The 20,885-nt window shown below is 36.9% G+C and overlaps 3 long non-coding RNA genes across 4 annotated transcripts in view; 2 read left to right on the top strand and 1 right to left on the bottom strand.

Moving 5' to 3' along the window:
- Positions 1-20,885, top strand: part of LOC309509374 — a 97,868-nt gene that overhangs the window by 603 nt on the left and 76,380 nt on the right. The window lies entirely within an intron of this gene.
- On the top strand, positions 2-4,394 carry LOC309509380. Its single transcript, XR_014209883.1, has 2 exons — positions 2-3,034; positions 3,803-4,394. It is a non-coding gene; the product is annotated as an uncharacterized lncRNA (long non-coding RNA).
- Positions 4,673-20,885, bottom strand: part of LOC309509385 — a 217,691-nt gene continuing 201,478 nt past the window's right edge. Inside the window, exon 2 of the long non-coding RNA XR_014209888.1 lies at positions 4,673-4,878. This is a non-coding gene — a long non-coding RNA (uncharacterized lncRNA). The remainder of the gene's footprint in view (positions 4,879-20,885) is intronic.

Genomic DNA, 20,885 nt, shown 5'->3' with positions numbered 1-20,885 from the left:
TGTTGCATTATTTTCCATTGCACTGCGATATTATTATTTTTTAGAAGCACACACGTGTTCATCTTATTATTGATGCATAACATTGATTCTTTGACAATAGGGTATATGTGCATGGTATTAGAAATGTTAGATATATTCTGGTTTAAGGTTTTTATAACACCTATTCATATCAAGCAAGTAGGAATACATTGTTTATGAGATATTAAGTCGAATGTATGTCAGTCTCCTTAAATAAAAAGCAATTTTATATTCTCACCTGCCAAAGGTAAAAAAAAAAAAAAGGCTATTATTTTTGTAACACTTTTTTTTTCCAATCCAGTGTTATTTTCTTTAAAATGTTATGTTATATTATGCCTGCTGTTAATCTGAGATTGTATTTATTCTATTTGATTTATGTTTGATCATGAGTTAAATTTATTATCTATTATCTGTCATTTCGTCTGTAGATTGCTTAAACTTTGATACCAAAAATATTTGTTTTCACTACCAACAGCTGCAATTTGTTTGATCGAGTTCCTTTTGTCTATATGTCATTTGACAAAGAGGTTGTGTGCAGCCATATTGCACCACTACGCTTTCATTGTTTTATATTCCCCCTGCATTAAAATATTCTTCATAGCATCTCAATAGGATGTGCTGATTAATCTATTTTTTACCGTCCTAACATAAACCTTAATTTACCATATTATATATTATGAGAAATGCTTGTAAGCATTTTGCATTAATAAACAAATTTCAGTTTTCATATAAGGTACGAATAAAGCATGTTTCATCTCCAGCACAGGGCATAATAGTTTTGTAGACAATATAGAATGCATTGATTGTTTATATTTGAGTTTTAGCATGAACAGTCTGTGCATTTCAGGTGTGTTTGTAAATCTTTGCATAGATCAGAATAGACCATCTTTTTCGGTATCTGTTTTGTCAGCTGATACGTGTATGCATGCAGAGACATTGCAAAGTTGACTAACAGGTGTATGTTGTTAAGGTGTATGCAAACGTTAGCACAGATTTGTACAGTATGTACATCTTAGACTATATCTATACATTTTATTCTGCAATATTAAACACCCAGAGTTTATATTAAAACAGTTGTGTGCAAAGAAGAACACCATGTCTAATACCTTTAGGCTCATTCATATAAGTATTATATTGCAGAAAAAGTAAGCAGTTGCTTGTAAGCAGAAAGAAATTGGTTCCCTTAACCCATCCCTCTCCAGGATCACATGGTTCGCCTTGGCAATGGCAGCACACGTCTGACTGAGGGAGGTAGACCACACACTAACACAGTCAAGGTCTGTTCTGGCCTCAGGGTTAGTCTGAGACAGAGGCAAATCCTGGAGTGAAGACCACATGTCAGTTGTTTTTGCTAGGAATATAAATGTAAATACAGGGCGCCTCAGATAGGACTGAAATAATAAGCTATTATATATTGATTGCGATCCACAAATGCAACCAATAAGTGCTAATAGACATTCTCTAGACATTAAGAGCACATTGGTGGGTCATTTGAATACCTTCTTGTCTTGTTGGATTCCCTAAGTTTATGCATGCAGATTAAATGTACTGCCAAACTTTGAACAAACCCCTAACTGGAATTCACTATAGTTCGCCTGCCCATTCAGACTTAAAGGTTAATTGTAAACTAACTTGGCTTGCTGTCCTTGGAGGAGGCTCGGCTTGAACTCCGAGTTAAAACCCCCCATGATGGAATTGGGCATAAGAGGATAGAGATAGTTTACTGGAGGAGAAGGGGAGGGCTGCCGGAAGAATTTGTCAATGGGATGACGTGGTGTCTGCTGCTTATATAGTATGCTCGTAATGATGATGGACAGGACTGAATGTTAGGCTCCTCCCGAACCTACGTTTGGAACTTCAACGTATAATAAACGTTTATTGCTTTGTATGAGAATAATGACGTGAATCTAGCAGCTTGTTGAGGGAAGGTGTACTACTACTATTCCTATTCTATTTGACCAGACTTATCGTTTTCATCCAGTGGACCATAAAATGGGTGAAAAAATCTCAGATACACTTCAGGGAAAATCAAAGAACGAACTGGTGTGACGTCATTCCAAACAAAATCAGGCCTAAACAAAGTTCGTTTGGAGTTCGAAACAGCTTGCCGAAGCGAACTTTCTGGAAAAGTTTGCTTTAGATTGTAAAGTACCTTTGGTCTGTTGCGATGACGCAATAGGTAGGTGTGCTCTGGGTCTTCGCCTTCTTTGATGTTTTTGAGGTGGCTCAGTTTACATGGGTAACTGCTCACATTTAACTTTGCATTGCACCCTTTTTAAAAACCTTTATCTGATCTTTATTAGTGCATCTGTTTTGGGGAACAAAGTTTATTAAATATAGTTCTGTGTATAACTTTTGCTATATGACGTATGCAAGTGGACTCCAAGAACTCTGTTGAACTGCAGTGTAGATAAATTGGATCCATCAGCTGTGTTATAGGCTGTGAGAGAGGGTGGAACAGGCTCCTTTGGCAACACAGAGGCGGCCTGTTTTCGTTCTTTGGATGATTTTCCATGTGTTATGTAATCCCTCCCCCCAGTTTGGAATGGAGTTCTCCACTACGGCAAGATCTGAGCACACTGCAGAACTGTGTCTTTGTCTTTGCCGTCTCTTTCTTTATCCTCTTACCACTAACTCTGGCCCCTGTAAACAATGACATCACTTCCTGCTGACATCACTCTTCTCTCTGCCTATAGACCTTATGCGCCAGAGAAACAAGCGCACAGCCATCTTTAGAACATTGTCTTTGAACTTCCGTTTTGCGGTCACTCTATATATTTCTATGGCATCGCCGTCCAGGAGTAACTAGCTGGTGAAGTAGATTTACTTAATGTAAAGTTAACGAAAGTTATCATGAGGATTATAATGTTTAAAGCAGATGTTTTAGCAAATGTCAGTGGACCGGGAAGATTTTAAAACGAGCCGTTCATTCATAAATGCAAGATCGCTGTGAAAATACAGACCGGAAGACAAAAGACAACGAGTGGAGCGCTGAAAAGGGACGGGGCTACAAAAGGTATTTTCATTTTCGAAACACAAATGTAGATATCTTCAAGAAACCGGAGAGATTTCTGTCCCTCCATTGACAATCCATGCAACTACTTTGTTGCTTCAAAAAGTTCATAAAGAGATCGAAAAATTAAGTTTAGTACAAATTTTCTGAAGAGACACGATCGTTGTTTTTGTTACTGAAGTTAATCACAGTGACAATGCTAAAACGCGAGACCCAAGATTGAAAAACTATAGTTACAAATTTCTTTAGGAAACTTAGGGCTTTTACTAAAAGTTAATGAGAGTGGAAAGTTCTGCACATAATCTACTGACGACGCACACATACACAAACACAGACACAGACACAGCCAGATCTACCAAGAGCAGCGCAAATTAGTGCAAATACCAGTAAATTGACTAGCGCAAACCTTAGTAAATCACCTTTTATGAATCATTTAAATTCTCCTCCCATAAATTTTGCATCTGAAAGGGAAACTCCTACAAATGCATAATACGGTCAGCCGCAAAAATAACTGTGCCCACGCCTTTTCAGTGTTCATTTTTCACTGTCTGTCTTTAGTAAATCCTGACAGTAGTTTTCTAACACCAAAAGAGGGTTTGCGCTGGCGCAAATCTGGCCCTATGTGAATTAAAATCAATACACTATTCATTAACTTATAACATTTTATATCACCAGCAAATCATTTTTAACATATCATGATGCAAGCATGCTCTCTCTCTCTGTTTTTCTTTTAATCAGTTGCCCTCTCCCTTTTCTCACTCTTTCCATCAGACGGCAGTGACGGTGGTGGCGGCGTCTGTGTTTTGCCTGGCCCTGCTGACCCCGTGCTGTCAAACTGCCAAGTGGCTTTCTGCTTTTTCTCGAGTCGTGTTAGCTAGTGAGAGCTGGCGTTCACAGAGTGCATTCTAGGTATAAAAACAGCTCTGGCAAATTAAACCCTCCAGATTTACACACTTAAAGAGACATGTTTGGACCACCAGAGTTCAGGACTCCCGCTGTAAGCCTGCTCATTTACAGTCTGGGAGCGCAAGGCACCTCTGTGAATATTTAAGCAATGCATTGGACCTCCCCAAGACAAACATGCAGACGGATACATGCGCGAAAGCACACGTCTGTCTTTTTCAAACAGATGTTGAGGAAACAGTCTGTGATGTCAGACTCTACTCCAAAAACAAGCTTGTTTTCAGAATTATAGACTGAATTATGTTTATGTACTTAGGGCTCAACACTAAGGATTTTGTCTTCTGGCCCAGTCAGTCCAGTGGTTCACATTTTTTACTTGCCCTCCCAAAATTTTCACTGGCCTCGCTCTAAGAAAACTAAAACAATCAAAAGAAAAATTGTTATTGAGCCATCCAATTTTTAGCCTAAATATAGCCTAAATAATATAAAGTCAGTAATAATAGTGCAAATGTAATAGTGTAAATGAAAGCAGTAGAACAAAATAATAAAAATAAAAATAAAAATAAACAATTCTTTAAGTTTTTCATGTAGGCTAGATATAACAGTAGTATTCAGGTATAGAAATTGAACTATCAAATATAAAATAACACTGCAGAGTCTTTACTGTATAAATTAAATATAGATTAGCCCTTAATGTCACAAAAGTTATTTAGTCAAGAGGATTAAGTGATTTTCTCATTTTCTTTTCTTTTCTTTGTTTAACATTAATGGGATAGTTCACCCAAAAATGAAAATTCAGTCATCATTTACTCACCCTCATGTTGCTACAAACCCATAAGACTTCCGTTCATCTTATGTTTAATAACATCTGAGCCAGTTCTTTACTCTCCATTCACAGTCCACACAATTTGACGCTTCAAAAAGTTCATAAAGAGATCGCAAAACTAATACACATGAATTGAGTGGTTTAGTCCAAATTTTCTGAAGAGACACAATTGCTTTATATGATTAACAGATTGAATTTAAGCTTTTATTCACATATAAACATTGATAAGTGAACATAAACAGAAGCTCAACCAATCCAGCTTGACACACGAGAACAATTGGTTCTAGCAGAAGTTCAAATGTGCTGCGTAACACATGAGAATGAACCTCATTGGTTCTGGCATGTCAAGCATGCTTGAGCTTCCGTTTATCATAACTGATGTGTGCATTGATGAATGTTTAAATGTGAATAAAATCCCAAATTCAATCTGTTCATCATATAAAGTGATCGTGTCTCCTCAGAAAATTTGAACTAAACCACTCAATTCATATGCATTAGTTTTACAATCTCTTTATGAACTTTTTAAAGCCTCAAAGTGTTACCTGTAGTTGCGTAGCTGTCAATGGAGAGACAGAAATCGCTCAAATTTTATAAAAAATATCTTCTTTTTTTTGAGTGTTTTGAAGATGAACGAAAAGTCTTATGGGTTTGGAACGTCATGAGGGTGTATGCCGGTCTATGCCTCGCCAAGACAGGCATTTTGACATATTTTATGTGTAGTTGTCAGTTCATACGCAAGAAGATGCGAAGGAGAAGTCAATTCAATATTTGCACACAGCTTTCTGTGCGTCCTTATTGTCAAGCCCTGAGACTCTCTACTATGTGATCTGTGATGTGTCAGTACTCTGCAGTAGAGACTATTTATGTCTGTCTCAGGCTTAAATGAAAGGGTATTTGTATATGCAATAGGTACCTCAGTGTAAGGGATGACTGTTGAATGTAAGCTGCTAAAGACTTAGTATAGACTAGCGCTTGTGACAGTATGTAAGCAGCTCAAACAGACTCAGACACACACACGCAACAATTCCAAGCAATATGGAAATATCTAAGGACTATTTGTGCTTGAGCTTAAGTAAATTATTTGATTTTCCACTGTTATATTCACATATGAGAAACCAGGTAAGGAAATAAACAGCCTAGTGAATGGACAAATTATTTCATTTCTGATTGCATTTGAATTCTTCTTTTTAAATATATTTGCATTATACCGGTTCTGCTCAAAATGAAAAACATTGTGCAACTGGTGTTTGAAGAATAGGCAGGCATCTGATGCCTGACCTGGGATGACCTGACTGTGAGCGCTGTGGGATTAGTTTATAGAGAGTTGAGCTTCAGCACACATGCTCTGACTGTTTTAACACTGCAAGCATAAGCAGCGTGTAAGTGAAGCAGCAGCGTACCTGAAACAGCGGGCTCCTGTCAGTCTGGTCTCATGGTTAATATGTAGGTATCAGTACGTAACATTTTCAGGTGCAAAACGTACAATATGGATGTACTGACAACATTTAAACGTAAACATTATTATGTATTTACAGGTTACAGCTAAAGAAACGTAAAATATTTATGAATCTTTACGAATAAAAATGAGCCAATGAGCGTTTGATATCACTGCCGTAAATTGTGTTTTAAGCTGAAGCTTTCTGAGGCGGCAGTTTTTTTCATTTCTAACTAGCGCAGGATTTGACGTTTGCAGTCGCTGCAGAGAATGGAAATATGTTTCATTGTTTAATTTGGGTCTGTTCCTTGTAAACATTTGGTTTCTAAAGATGTGGATTAGCACGCAAATAAAATGATTAAAATGATTGCATTTTTGCCATATTTTATGGTTCTATTGTCAGTCACAGCACTGAGAAGTATACTGAGAAAACGCCTTAGTATTTAAAAAAAACTAAGAAATATATTGTAATACTGTATAATAAAAATTGAGGGTTTAATATAATAAAAACTTAGCTTCGTTTTATAGTACAACAACTATTAAACTTTAAACTACCAAGATTACAATACTAATATTTATGTCTTAATTTCTTAATTTTCAAACAAACCAACAAACGTTTATTTTAGTGTGGTACTGTCTTCATTTACATGTAAGCTTTAATGAACCGGCATTTCAGCATCTCAATCGGAAACCTGCATTTACTTAGTCAAATCAGACCCTTCGCAAACTGCTTAAATCATCTGAATAGAATCAGCTGGTTATGCACTCATCGCTATTATGTAGAACTTGCATCAAACTCAACTGTGACGCATGTGTGCAGGCAGACGGACGAAGACACAGAAGAATAAAATTCCAATACAAGGTTTAATATAATAATCCAAAAAGGTAGCGATTCATACAGGTAGCGGTATTCACACAGATAACTGAAACGAGACCGGACAAACTCAAAGGAACACACATTAACAAAATATTAAAGATAACGAGATGAACACAGCTGAATCAAACCAACTAATCACAGTCACCATAGGAACTAAAGAGTGGCGGGAATCTAGACAAAGGAAAACAGAAATTAATGAAATACAAACTAAGAGTCCATGAAACTAAGGAGCTGTTTACACAATACCGTCTTCAGCTAAAAAAGTAAAACCTTTTATGCGTTTTGGCCGTTCATTTACACGACAACGGCGTTTTGGGTGCCTGAAAACGCAAAGTTTTGAAAACGGGTTTCAAACATAGACTGTAAAAAAAGATGGACGACGCCCCTTTGCTCTCTTCCATTGATGAGAACTGAAGCCGCCAGTGTCCCGATAGCGATATTTTTTTTCCCAGGATGGTTGGGAAAGACTCATGAATATTCATTAGGGAAGTCATCCCTGATTGGTCTGATGACCTACCCCTAACCCCGCCCCTAAACCTACCCGTCACTGGGGTCTATGTGATGACCTACCCCAACCCCGCCCCTAAACCTACCCGTCACTGGGGTTAAGACCAATCAGGGATGACTTCCCTAATGAATATTCATGAGTCTTCCCCAACCATCCTGGGAAAAAAACATTTGCGTCCCGATATGGCGCTGACATATTGGAACTTGAGTCTGCGCAGGAGGCGAATTTTTTTTTTCCAGGATGGTAGGGGAAGACTCATGAATATTCATTAGGGAAGTCATCCCTGATTGGTCTTAACCCCAGTGACGGGTAGGTTTAGGGGCGGGGTTAGGGAGGTCATAAGACCCCCAGTGACGGGTAGGTTTAGGGGTGGGGTTAGGGGTAGGTCATCAGACCAATCAGGGATGACTTCCCTAATGAATATTTATGAGTCTTCCCGTACCATCCTGGGAAAAACAATATCACGCGCAGGAGCGATCTCGGGACCAGACCTGCGCAGTAGTGAGCAGGAAGTAAAGCCGCGAAATCAACGCTCCACCCTCACTCTCGCAGAATGCACTCAGGGAGAGTGCATTCTGCACACTTTAAAAAAAATTGATTGCAGTACGACAAGAGGCTTGTTAAAATAAAGTAAATACAATCTCCTCAGTCCTCCGAAGATCCCGAAAAAAGGGTCCGTTGGTGCTTCAGTGACTACTTCACTCAGAGAACCTGTCAATCACAGCTGTCAATCATGACGTTACACCACCGCATCACGTAACTAACTAAAAAACAACTTATTTTTTAAACAGACACTTGAACTTAACGTGATAAAAACGACAGCAAATGAAAGAAACCACCTTTGGAAAAAAGATATTTGAAGTGTAATTTAATTGTTTAGTTGGTCTCACGTCCCGTTGAATAACACTGGGAGGCGGGGCTTATGACCTATACTAGGACCAGTCACCGGGTAGCGATCGAGACGTTTTTGCTTCACTTTTCAGGGCTTGTTCGGCACGCTTGGTTTCAAAGTGCAAGTTTTTAAAAACGGTCTCCGTGTAAACATCAATGAATCGTGAATCTCTGAAGATGATGACTTCACGCACATGCGTATTACGTGTACAATGTATAGTGTTTCATCGCCATCTAATGGCCTGGCAATAGAACACAGCGTTTTTAGTCATTTTCGTGGATCCGTGTGAATGGGGATCGTTTTGACAGTGGTGTCATCTGTACGCGGAAAACTTTTAAGCATACCGTTGTCGTGTAAACGTACCCTAAAACTAACTGAATATAATGGTGACACCAACAGGCATATTTTGTGAAGAAATGGGTGTGTAGTTCACTACATAATATTATGATGCTTCATACAAGCCTATTTTACAAAACAATTGTTGATAAATGGACTTAAATAACACACTTTCATGACAATTTGTTGGCTTAGGTTTAGGGCTAGAGGTTGACCTTCAGGCAAATTTTTTTTTCTGTACAAATCATATGAATTCTTGTAAAATAGTGACATTTTCTCATGAGACCGTGTTAGGCTTATAATTAATTTTCTGTGTTTTCTTACAGATTTAGCACACTGTGAATGGAAAAATAAGGCTCAGCAAAACTCTGATAGCCTCACAAACACTATGCGCACAGCGAAAATGCTGAAAACTGTTAATATGGCCACAGAAATAAATACAGTTTGCTTATGTTTGTGGTGTGAAACAGGTTCCTCTGTACTTTTCAAGTTTAAGAGCCAAATTGACATCTTAAAAATTGTGAGATAACATTGCCACAGGCAGACACCCGCCCTTTCTCACGCCCTTTGACACAAAAAAATCAAGTTGTAACTCATCTTCTAATCTCCAAATCTCTCCATTCATTCACCTGCGTGTTAACAGAATTTAGTTCTCATTGACCAGTCAGTTCCCATATGGGTGTGTCATAGTGATGTAATTTGCAATGAAAATGAAAGTTACAACTGGCAAGGCTCTGATGAAAACAAAGAACAGCCATTGTGGGTCAAATGGGGACTCTGAACCGCAACATTGTCGTATAGGTGCATTAGGTTTGAGAAAAAGGGCGCAATGAAAGAGAAGAAGAGAGTGATTAAGAAACATATTGGTTAGATGTTGAATGGTTTGAATTCACTGAATAGTCTGTTCTATTCAGGTAGACCATCAGCACACACTGGCACACTGCTAACATTTTTAAGACTCAGATTGTGAATGTGAGTCAAACCAGTTGAAAGTCAGCAGCTGCGGAGGTTGAAAAGAGATGGATTGAAAAAGCCATAGACCGATGATGGGCTGGTCTCACTGGTCCATTTTTCAGCTTCTGTTCATTTGTGAGTCATTGCTACTACAAACAGTGTGTTTGTTTCCCTGCCAACACACTGCGTGCCAGGACAACAGACACTGATGGACAAAGAACTACACACTGACATGCAATATTAAACTAAAGAGTTATTCAAATTCAAACTGTACGACTGACCTACATAGATGGTGCACTAAAGAGGAAGGGCGGTTGAACAGGACACCAGAGCATTTATCCATTTGGAAAGCTCAGGTATTAAACAAGTGGATGTTGTTAAGAACGTTGTTTTGATTGTTATGTATGGAACGGTTGCAGATGTTTTGTGTGCTTTGGCAATGGCCTATGTACTTTTAGATTGTGGTGTTTACTATTACTACTAATATTGCTCATTTATTTGTACATAAACTTGACATTAAGCATCAAATTTATGATAATTTAATTAGACATGAATGTTTGTGCAGCTTAGGAAAGGTATTCTATTACTTTTCAAAACAAATAGGGGATATCTAGAAGATAGAATATTGAGACTAGAATATTGTTGACACTTAAAGACTTAACTCTTTTGTCTTGGGCTAAGAAAATAAAGTTTGAAGTTGTGATGTAATGGAAGTAGCAACAAATCTTTTCTTCCATATTGTGATGTACATACGAGGGAAGCAGATTATTGAAAAAAACAAAACAATTTGGGTGCAGACTTGATTCAATCCACTGGTTGTTGATTGTATGGAGGGAGATCTGAATGCGATCTTGCTGTTGAAAGTGCTGGCGTTTACGAGGAGAAAATTATTGGAGATGTCTGGCAAACATCACCAGAAAGAAGTTAACGGAAGATCAAGTTATGACATTTTAAAGGGGACCTATTATGTTTTGTTTTATTTTACCTTTCCTTTAGTGTGTAATATAACTATTGGTCATGTAAACAATCTGCAAAGTTACAAAGCACAAAGTCCACCCCACAGGGAGTTCATTTCTCCAACTGAAAACACCTGCCCGAATCACTTTAAGGCTGGCCCACACTTTCACAGATTTCAAAATGTGAGAGACCACAAACATGATGATAAAAAAAAAATCATAGATTTAAAGGGATAGTTCACTTTGAAATTAATTTTTGGTATGATTTAGCTTACCTCAAGGGCATCCAAGATGTAGGTGTCTTTTTTTCCGCAGTAGTTTCAATTTTGATATTTTTAGGTGAAACCGTTCTTGTCTGTCAGTCATATAATGCAGGTCTATGGTCACGGTCTCAAAACACAAGCACAGAGTCCAAATTAAAACAATTCCCCGTCGTCCAAATTAAACAATTCCCCATCGTAAGTACACATTGATGGCCTAAGACACGAAACGAGCGGTTTGTGTGAGAAAACGAACAGTATTTATATCGTTTTTACCTCTTATACGCAGACATGTCCAAGTGATCTGATCTGACGTGTACGCAGACTGGTGCATAGATATATACACACTATACGCCTTGTCTACGGCAGTTCATTGGAACGAATGTCTTTAAGGCGACATCTAGTGTATATATCTATGCACCAGTCTGCGTACATGTCAGATCAGATCACTTGGACATGTCTGCGTATAAGAGGTAAAAACGATATAAATACTGTTCGTTTTCTCACACAAACCGCTCGTTTCGTGTCTTAGGCCATCAATGTGTACTTACGATGGGGAATTGTTTAATTTGGACGACGGGGAATTGTTTTAATTTGGACTGAGCGGTAAATTGTTTTACGGTAAATTGTTTTACCGTTTGACCTAAAAATATCAAAATTGAAACTACTGCGGAAAAAAAGACACCTACATCTTGGATGCCCTTGAGGTAAGCTAAAACATACCAAAAATTAATTTCAAAGTGAACTATCCCTTTAAGAGTTTTGTTCCTATAGTGTGTGGAGTGCCGCGATGTGACCAAGACAGCACACCACACACTAACAGATTCCATTCAAAAACAACCAGATTCCTGACTGTGAACACTGGAAATCTCTCACAATCTCTCACGGTCAATCGTGCCTTTAGAGTTAACAAACATGGCGGACGACGGGCAAAAAGAAATGGCGATAAAAGTGTTATAATACTATTATAACACTATTATACATAGTATATAGAAATAGAAATTGTATGAAGATTGGTACAACCAATGACTGCTTTATACAGAAAATTTGTGGGGGAAAAAAGAAAAAGTTTTGGATGAAGTCGTGTTATTCTTCCGTCAGCTCGCTTTCTGATTCAGTATCGTTTCGTTTCATGTGACAATCTCCAGAGTGCGTGCACATTTGTCCTCGGGGTTCCCCCCACACAACAGGATTTCTGATCGTAAATAATCTACATATTGGATATTTACTATTTGAGATTGGTGCGGCACCGACTTTTTTCTGAGCAGATTCAAACACTCTTAGGACGCAAGTGTCTTTTGCTAGTTTCAGCCCGACACAGTTATCACGTAATTCACGTCCTGCGCCACATTGTTTAAATAGCAAATCCATTTGTGCCTATTTGTGCACCAGTGGGCGTGCTGGTCTGAAAACTAGGTGTGTTAAGCGCATTGTTGGCATCAGAAATAGACTGCGAAAACTGGTCAAACATTGACCAACAAAAACCTGGTCTAAAGCCAATGACGCAATATTGTTTTTGTTATTTAAAACGAGTTAGTAATGTGCTTCCTAGAGGCGGGTGCACAACTCGCGTACACTCTGCTTATCACACACACAGGGACGTGCAGCAGAACGCAAACTAGCCAAATATAAAAAATAAAAGGATAAAAGGTAGGTAGTAAAAAAAAAAAAGGTAAAACAACGAGAAAATGAGATGGAGTTTTTCGCCCTACCCAACCTTTTGAATATGCATCACCTTTCAATGTGATTACGTAATGCGTAGCGCATCGCAGAGCTAGTGCAAGACGAGCGGTAGTGGTTAAAAGGTATATATGTATTTATTTATTTTTTAGAAAATGACAGATCATTTCACTAGATAAGACACTTATTCCTCAGCTGGGATCATGTATAGCCCTTTGAAGCTACATTGAAACTGCAATTTGGACCTTCAAACTGTTGTACCCTGGTTGTACCCCATTGAAGTCCACTAAATGGAGAAAAATCCTGGAATATTTTCCTAATTTCCTTAATTCTTTTCGACTAAACAAAGAAAGACATGAACATCTTGGATGACGTGGGAATTATTAGTAAATTATCAGAACATTTTAATTCGGAAGTGAACTAATCCTTTAAACAAAGGTAGTTATATAAGACCAGGAAGAGTTGATCACTTTTTTCACTGTGAGGGCAAAACATCATTACATGGACTTTCAAAGGCAGAGGAACTGAAGAATCAGTGATTAAAAATATATTTATTCCTCTTTCCTTTTTCTAACCACTGCTTTCTGAACTATGTGGTTCAATGCAGGTTAGTGTGTTAACGGGGAAATAACACAGTAATAGCATCACATCTGAAAAGTTGTCCACAGAGAAGGAAAGCATCATATTTGGGGGTCTGTGGCATTAAAAAAGTTTAGTAACACTTTAGTTTTCACTATTAATCTAATTAGCTTGCATATTACTAGCATATTGACTGTTTATTAGAAAGCACACATTAAAGCCTTATTCTGCATGACCATATTCTACCTCCCTTAATTCTACCCTATACCTAAACTTAACCACTACAACAGCTACCTTACTAACTATTAATAAGCTGTAAATTAGGAGTTTATTGAGGCAAAAGTCATAGTTAATAGTGAGAGTTCCCCAAACTAAAGTGTGACCAAAAGTTTGAACCCCCAAGTTTAAACTCTCATAATGAAAATCTGCGCAAGCTTTATTATTATGAGTGACTGAATGTAACCCATGTTAACCAACCTGCTAATCGGTGTCAAGATATTGATCTAACACTGTTCAGGTAGTTATCCACTATTAGACTGTAATAATCACCGTTATTAATTCCCTTAACTTGTTGAAAATCAGGGGAAATCAAACCAACAGCCCTAGGCAGCATGCAGCACGTTGTGTTAATTAAGTGGCCCAATTTAATTTGTTTGTTTGGGTGAGAACTAAGGAGAAATCTTTACACTGAAGTAAATGCACACTCACAGGACTTGACTGGTCACCATAATAAACCAGACAACAGCATGAATTCCTTTTTAAATGGGACATTTAAAATCCTTTTTTTCTCAGTGTGCATAGCGTCTTGAGATGACATCACTGAAGGTGAGAAAGATTAAGCAGCAGTAAAACCAAATGTTTGTTTAGAGTTGTTATCTGATAACTGCTGTTTTGGACGTTTGACTCTGAAACTTGATCTGAAGCAGAAATGACAGTTACAAAACATTATTAAAGGGAACGTCTGATTTCTTTCTTCTTCAATGACAGTCATAAGGATCTGTCTATAAAGGAAGTGAAGCTCACAGGACCAGTGCAGACCAGTGCAGATTTGCGAACCATTGACTTCTATGAGCTAGTTTGTTTTAATGAATTGACTCACACAAACAAAAAAAAATGCATTGACTGAATGGGTCAAAGCAGTTCTTGACATATTGGACCACAAGTTAATTTAAATTGAAAGTAATTGCGTTTCGATCGTTTCCACAACTGAGTTGAAAGTGGGTTTTATTGTGTGTGTTTTTTAGAAACTTTTTACAAACATTTTTTTCCCAAGGCATGTTGTTAATTTATTCTGGGAAACAGTGTTATTTTAGTATTATTTATATACTATATAATTTTGTTATTTGTTTTAGTTTTCATTTTCATTTGACTATATTTATAGTAATTTTAATATAATTTTTTAATATTGATTTTTTATGATTTTTATTGAGCTTTTTAGTTATTTAGTTTTAGTTTAGTATTCATTTATAACTTAGGCAACATATCTATTTTTAAGGTAACATTTACATTTTTTTTAAGTTCAAGTTTTTTCATCTAATATTTATATTTGATTGTATTTTAGCCTAATTTCAATTGTGGAAAACAAATGTTTTAGTTTTACTGTAATTAATAATTGGGGGATTCTTCTGTAACTGCTAGAATAATCATTGATGGAATCATTACATCACAATCAGAACCAGAATCACTGAAGTCCTTATGATTCCTAGGAATCCTTAACAAGTTTTCTAGTTCACAATTACCATGGGCAAACATCTAGTTCACAATTACCATGTGCAAACATCTAGTTCACATTTAAGTGCAACCCTGCAAACCCCACATCTTTGTTGACCCTGGAACAACATTATAATCAACCAATCAGATTTGAGAGACAAGTTTGTCTGTCATGTAGACATGTGCCGGTATTCGGTAATGCGATAAATCGCGGTAATGAATATGCACGATATTGTTATCACGGGCACTTCAAAATACCGTGAAAAATAATAGATCCGAATTTAGATTTTTAGAACGCGCATTATAGCTTATTTTCCATCAACCGCTTAAACAAACTGCGCGAAACACGTGCGCACTCTGATGTAAACAATCGCCACGTGTATAAGCATGCGGCCGGTGCGCACTTCTAGTCTAATGTAAACAGTCCTCACATGGAGAAGCAGCATGGCGGAAGGAGGAACGCCGCTGCCTACAGTCTATGGCCGCCGCCGATCTATCCGGATCCATCCCGCTTCTAAAAGCAGAGCTGCCAACTCGACGCATTCAGCGCGAGACTCCTCACACGCTCACGCCACACATCCGTTTTCTCACGCAGAGAAAAATCGCGGAGCAAAGAGGACACGAAGACCGTCAAACAAGACAGAGCAGGTTACTTTTGATATGAAACAGGAGAACAATTGTGTCACAGAACGTTACATTTAAACTATTTAATGACCAGCAGCATGTTAGATGACTAAAACATATAGATAAAGAGGAGTATTTTGCTGAATATGTGCACTGCACTTTTTTACATATTTATTATATTTTTACTTGTGTCATTACATAATTGTTATTATAATGAAAACTGCATTATATTTGATTTAATTAGTTATTTGTAACCTTTAATAATACCAGCTGATAGGGCTCTATATGGTTACATGGCATTATGTGAGATTTTTTTTTTCATGAGAAAAAAATAACATGTGGGCTATCTACTGTAGCCTTCCTAATATTTATCCAAAATAAGTCAATATTGAATCAAGATTTAAATCAAATCCCAAGTATTGAATTGAAATCGTTAAATTTGTGTTAAGCAATACAAACAGTAGCCTACCAGTCATTGTACCATGTAATCATTGTAACATGTTGTCACTAAACTTAATAAAATTCAGTTTAGTTACCAAATGTTTTGACAATCACAATTACACCTTGTGATGCAAGTTTTATTTTATTTTTTACATCCCCCCCAAATCCATCTGTTTCTCATGTGCAATTAAAATACCGTGATAATACCGTATACCGTGATAAAAGATCACTCAATTAATCGCAGCATGAAAATGTGATACCGGCACATGCCTACTGTCATGTGAATGTCATGACCCCCCAACCCCTCCTCCATTTAAAATAATAATAAAATACAATAAAGCAAATAATACTTGTATTTTAAATAACTGTTACATTAAAGCCAGTTGTGATGGTGTAAAGATGCTAATTTAAGTTACTTCTGATGTTTACAGCTTATAAAACTACTTAGGATGTTATGGACAGTCACGATTTAGTTTTTTAAATCAGAAATATGGGCTGGTTCTGAGAGGTACCTAGATCATCCCAGCTGAGAACCAGCACTAATTTTGGTGTATCTCTAAAGCACTGAATACCTAGGCTTTACTGAAACTTCAATGTGATTATTCTCTAATCTCCTAGGGCCATATTGACTTCAGTGCTTTCTATCTTCCCAAGGCCCGACATCTGAAGAGGAGATACGTATTCTGATGTGCCCTGTCTGAGGGCTTCTTTCAGTGGGTTCCACAGAGGGATTTATTACCCCTTTCATAGTCCCACTGAGGAGAACGGCCACCATATGGAGGAAGTGACGTTCTCTGCTGAATCATAGTGTTGTCTTTCTTCTTCTTATTGTGTCTTACTCTCTCTGTCTCTTTGTCTCTGTATAGAAGAGCGGTCTGTCTTATCTCGACTCCTCTGAGAGAGGAATCTGGTTAATTCTTTTCACAGAAACTCTCTCTGTCCTCCGAATATGTCAGAGAAAACCTGCTGGTATTGAGTTCACAGAGAGCAGTCTGAATCCTTACATGACCGCCACATCTACACTCTCAATGTAAACAGATAAACCTGTCCTGGCGACTATGTTAAACCAGACCAGGTCAGTGTAAAGATGCAGATAATCGGATTATTATTTATTAGTGTCGATGTGAAATATTCAATGAACTGTAATGAACTGTTCCGTATTCAGAAATTGTTTTGACTATTGGATGTCATAAGGACCTCACAATGGCAACAAACTACTTTAAACTTCCCATTATGTATATCTTTTCTCTTATGAGAGCTTATCAGTGGGACAGTACACTTGTACAATGTAGGTGCTAATATTTATACACCATCTTGGGGTTCTGAACCTTATTTGTCAGCACTTATCTGGAAAGCTTTCTTATGTGACAAAGACAGAGTTTGACTAAACTATTATAGCTAAAGAATTAAAGAAAACCAAGGGTGAAAACATATAAAATCCAAATTCAATAAAATTAAACCCAAAATCACCTTTTCTCAGCATAGTGTTGCTGTTGATTTGCTTTTTGACTAAATAGTATCAATGAATATCTAAGAAGCTGCTTGGTCTATTTCTTATGGCTTAGTGAAATGTTTTGGAGGCATAGGTTTCACAGATGTCTTGGCTTTTTGGCTTTCAAGCTTTGGCTTTAGGCTTTCTTATCTAGTACTATGTTCCCAACAAATAATATATAAATAATAATAATACAATAATGATAAATAAGATATACCTGATATATATATATATATATATATATATATATATATATATATATATATATATACAGTATATATATATATACACAGCTTTTTTGAATTTGAACACATTGCTTATTTAAATTACACAATGATTTTGCATTACATAAAAAAAATAAAAATCTAAATCAAATCACAAGGACAGACAATTAAATACTCTTTAAATAAGAAAGAGTGATACAGGTAACATTTACTGGTAGTAGCCTACAGATATATCATAAAGCATATATAGCCTAGTTATACTTCATAGGGTGTATTTCTGGTTTTGTTTCTTCCAGTATGTGACGTATTCTTGGGTAAACAGCTGCTTTTGATATGCACATTGCAATTGGTATAATAGTGTCTTACTTCAAGTTTAACACAGTATTTTTTTGGCAATCAGTCATAAAATTCCTGTACAATAATTTGATTTAGCCAAAATATTGAATGACATATCAGATCAACAATCTGCTGTATTCGTTTCAATGTTTGTGCTGTTCGTGTTCAGTTAATCGAGTGCTGCTGGGATGACGTATTTTTGTATGTTTTTCCTCGACAAAATGCAATAGGATATTTTCATTGACTTTTGGACTATTTCAGAAAATTAGCTCTGTGACCAACAAAGGTTTATGATTCTTACACATTTTGTTCATCAAGATGATCACAAATGAACACAACTTCAACGAAGTTTGAAGCCAAAATACAATCGTCAGAAGAAAAAAGCTAAAGTTAGCCGATAAACGAACTACACCACGGTAACTTTGATGTCACTGTCACTAACCTTCTGACAACTCAATCCACAAGTTGTAAAGTTTGAGTTAGAATAGTTTGCAAGAGTGCGAGCATAAACACAATGTGACTGAAAAGGCTGAGTTTACTTGTCCGGTATATGATGACGTTTAATATGATGACGTTTAGTAAACAAGGAAAGAAAAAATCCCATTGACTTTTGGGAAGATGGAACCATAAATGCATAAAAATGCTCCAAAAAGCTAATTCCTGTGTTTTAGTACTCATTCATTCAACATTCTAATGTTGAAAACAGAAAATAAATATATAAATATTTAATCCATTATTTGGGGGGTGATCCCTCCAAAGCCCATTTTTCAAACTCAGTGACAGGAAGTAACAGGTGGGAGGTCAGAAGTCACTCGGCGGGGCCTCGGCAGGGTCAGAGGAGAAAAAGACTGATGGGACATAAACATTTGGAGCTTCTCAGCATGACAGTGTGTGAGAGATTATACGCAAGGACGAAAGTGTGAGGAACAATAAAGAAATTGAGCCGTGTGCTTTCTTGTAACGGTACAAGTGAACAGGAGCTGAGTGGGAGGACAGAAAAAAAGAGAGAGGGACCGGGAACTGTATGGCTTTCATATCTGAATTTTTGTCGTGTTAAGGCTTGTCAACATGAATTGTTCTATTCATTTGCACAAAATGGAGCCTTGACAACTCAAGTCTAGCAAATAACTTAATGTCAGCTGCTCTGAGAAGACTTGCCACAGAGCAGAGTCAGTCCCATTGAAGTCATTGTCAGTGAGTAATTCTCAGCTCTTTAGGCCAAATACTGTAATGCATTAATTCAGTACATTCCTCAATAATGGCTCTACAAATCGAATTAACTGCTGATCCATGAAGCAACATGTTCACAGACACTGTAAAAGCAATTATCTCTACAGAGGAGCCTTTTTGTCATGTGTTTTTAATCACCCTATAGTTGGGTATTTTTCCAATGTAACACTCTTTCCACTGTTCCAATGGGAAATTTTATTTTTCTGCATGCAGTTCTCACTAATGAAGACAATAAAGAAAGTACTTAAAAAGTACTACACTATTACTACCACATTGTTTTAAACATTATATAATGACATGGTTTTACCATGTTGTTGTTGTCTTTTTTTTGTTTGTGTATCATGGTATTCTTTGTAAATACCATGGTATATTAATATGACAGTCATTCATTACCATGATACCAAAGTATCAATACTTTGCTATTACCATCTGATACATCACTGTAATGTGGTACAAAGGGTCTGGTGTAAATAGCACTGTGGATTACAGTACTGAAACCGTTGAGTAAAGCATCTTGTTCTCTCATTTGCCAGATTGTTGATGTCTGTTAAATATTTGATTAGCTCACTGGTAAACATTTGAGAACAGTGAGGGATGGAGCAGTTTTCCGTTGATGCTGAATCACTATATGTGTCGTTCTCCGATTAACTGTCCCATTGTGGTGAACTCAGCAGTTACTGGTAAGGTCTGAGAGTCTAGATAAAAACAGGCAGAAAACCTTGATGCATGGAGTTGGAACATGATTGTCATGAACTATGTATCCCTGTATAACTATGCATACAGTTACTCTGTAGATGATTAGCACAGATGTATACCTGGCTGAATTTTTTTGTGTGGAAACTGTGATGAATTTAATTTAGGATTCTTTCCTGAATTTGAAGGTCAAAAGAACAATATTCAAGTCTTTACTGTGACTTATGATCAATTTACTGCATCTTTACTGTATAAAAGTATTAATTTATTTAAAAAAAATTCTAAAGCTGTAGTCACGTTGAGCACGCAACATTTCTAAGAGCACTTTAACGGTTGTGATGTGACGTCATACTCTTTGGCATCTTTTTTATAAACATAAATTCAACATTATAACAAATAATAATACATCCCAAAAGTAAAAATATACAATCTACATTCCAAAAAATGTGTGTTCTTTTAATTCAGCGGTCAAGCCATGGCTTATCGATCTTCCATTGGTCACATGTCTACATGTGATACGAATTTGTGGAGTGTGAATTTTTCTGTTGACATATGTCTTGTAAACATTATTGTTCATATCATTATATTATTTTGGTAATGCTAAACTTCTGTTATCTGACATATTTCTGAATGAAATAGTGGACTTAATTGTTATCAATCAATGGAGGAAAAGGGCTGAAAAATAAGAGAGATTGGTTATTCCAAAAATTAGTTTCTGTGGAATAACATGCACCGATGAACCATGTATAATAGATTTTAGTCAGTGTTAACACCATGTTTACTTGATTAAATCGAAGCTGTAAGGGATATATTTACAGTCTTTACAATGGCAAGCACCATATAAACCCTCTAGATCACGTAATGTAAAGGGGTTTTTGTCTACTGAAAGTTTTTTGGA

The sequence above is a fragment of the Leuciscus leuciscus genome, assembly GCF_965113295.1.
Source record: "Leuciscus leuciscus genome assembly, chromosome: 11".
NCBI classification, from domain to species: domain Eukaryota; kingdom Metazoa; phylum Chordata; class Actinopteri; order Cypriniformes; family Leuciscidae; genus Leuciscus; species Leuciscus leuciscus.
This window is presented reverse-complemented; position numbering and strand designations above follow the sequence as displayed.